Source organism: Amblyomma mixtum, chromosome 8 (genome assembly GCF_055824585.1).
Source record: "Amblyomma mixtum isolate Tamu chromosome 8, ASM5582458v1, whole genome shotgun sequence".
NCBI lineage: Eukaryota > Metazoa > Arthropoda > Arachnida > Ixodida > Ixodidae > Amblyomma > Amblyomma mixtum.
Window position 1 is genome coordinate 77,001,144 of NC_143019.1, and position 2,039 is coordinate 77,003,182.

Sequence of the window (2,039 nt, forward strand, 5' to 3'; positions counted from 1 at the left end):
CTTGGTGAAGGGTACACTTGGGGGAAGGCCTTCAAGGTAAATGTCTTCAGGGTAAAGGCTTTTAGGTCAAAATTCTTTGTGGTAAAGGTTTTTATGTCAAAAAAAGTTATGGTAAAGACGTTATGGTAAAGGTCTCATGGTAAAGTCCTTCATGGTAAATGCCATCCTGGTAAAGGCTTTTAGGTAGAAGGCCTTTAGATCAAATGCTTTTAGCTCGTACACGGACATTAAGTGCCCTCCGTAACTCCGTAACTCCCCGACCCCCTACACACCACTCCACTACGAATAGACCTGCGCCGTTCCTGGCTCTGTGTCATCATTCAAATGAAAGCGAGCCCCAATGCTTTTAAGATGAAGGAAGCCAGAAAGCAAATTAGTGCATCTATGAAAAATCATTTTACTTTATTGCAGGTACCTCTATTTTATAGGCAGTGCTCATGCACTATGCCGGTAAGCCTGTTGTTCCATGGCACCATTCACAGATTGTATAAATTGCTACAGAATTTATGACGGTTGCTTCAATGACAATTCATCGCTGGCTCTTGCACGAACATCGTATAAAGCAGTACATTAGCATTAAGGCTTTCGTGTTTGCAAGATATTCATATGAGGATTGCCAAAAAGACGGAAAGCATGCATTGTTGGCATTATTAGCCGTCTCTGAACTCATCATATGTGTTTAGTATAATATGTTGCAGTTAGCAACGAATTAAAGTGCTGGTACATGAAGTGTAAGTGCCCCAAAAATGAGCAGTATGTATTATATGCTACCTGCACTCTCCGGTAAACTTATTGCATGACATAACGAAAGGGATTCTGAAACCAACAAAAAATGTGACGCGCAGCGCCACGAAGGACAGAGAGCGGCTGCGCGGCGTCATTAAGTGGCGCTACGGGTATGTTATTGAGCTGTACCGGTGCTGTCGGCGCCTGGCAGTCGTTGCCCTATATTTTGGCCTGCAAGGTAAAATTTTGAAACGTATGTAGAACTCCACTGTCAAAAAGTTATTATTCAGAAAGGCATGCAACAAGGAATGGTTTGTACCTTTTTAGCTGTCAAATGCAGCTTTTTATTAAATAATTTGCAACCGGTCGTTATGCTGTGTTCTGAGAACACTCAATTCCCACGCAAACATCGTGTATTATAGGAATCGCACCCTTTGGTTTATTTTGTGAAGGCTGCCATAGTTCAGTAACTACTGCACATTATTCAATGACTGTACTAGGATACGCTGAAAGGAAACTGAGACCCCAGATGAAAATTTGAGTGTTACAGTGGATATCTATCGAGATATGGTTTGAATGCGCGAAAAGCTCAGTCATAAAAACGGTGCTACAAAACATGTTTCAAGAAACATGTTGAGGGGACTGCAGATTGTCTGCTCCTGTTCATTTTGTAGAATACATTGCTTTAGCACTGATTCATCGCACATATGCCGTGTGGTATAAATATATTCTTACGAAAGTAATATAATAATGATGTTTGTCTTGCATTGTTACTTTACATCAGTACGAATGTCAAGGAGCGCTGCATAAGTGTGTATGATGTTTGTCTTGCATTGTTACTTAACATCACGACGAATTTCAAGTAGCGCTGCATAAGTGCGGCAGCGGTCTTTCAACGAATATTCTGAAGTGTGTGTTTAGCGTGGCCACGTACATGGAAGACAACCACCTTTTCTCGCACAGCATAGTGGGCTTGACCAAATATTTAGCGGAATCCCCCAAGGTGGAGTAGATTTGTAATAAGGGAGAATTACTCATTGACATCCACCCGAGCGCAGCCATACGGCCACAAAGGAAAGCTATACAGCTTTCACAGAAACTTCGTAGTTAAAGAAAAATTCGTCCTGGTCCGGGGTTCGAACCCGGGACCACCGCTACATCGGAGCAGTCGCTCTACCAATTGAGCTAACCGGGACGGCAAGCTTGTGGTAGGGCGAGAGCGAATTGATCTATAACTCGAAGTGGGAACAGTGTTGACCAAATATTTAGGGGAATCCCCCAAGGTGGAGTAGATTTGTAATAAGGGAGTAATT

General features: G+C 42.6%; 1 non-coding gene across 1 annotated transcript; it reads right to left on the reverse strand.

Moving 5' to 3' along the window:
- Positions 1-1,847: 1,847 nt before the first annotated feature.
- On the reverse strand, positions 1,848-1,921 carry TRNAI-GAU (transfer RNA isoleucine (anticodon GAU)). The gene has a single exon. It is a non-coding gene; the product is annotated as a tRNA-Ile (tRNA).
- Between the last annotated feature and the right edge of the window lie 118 nt (positions 1,922-2,039).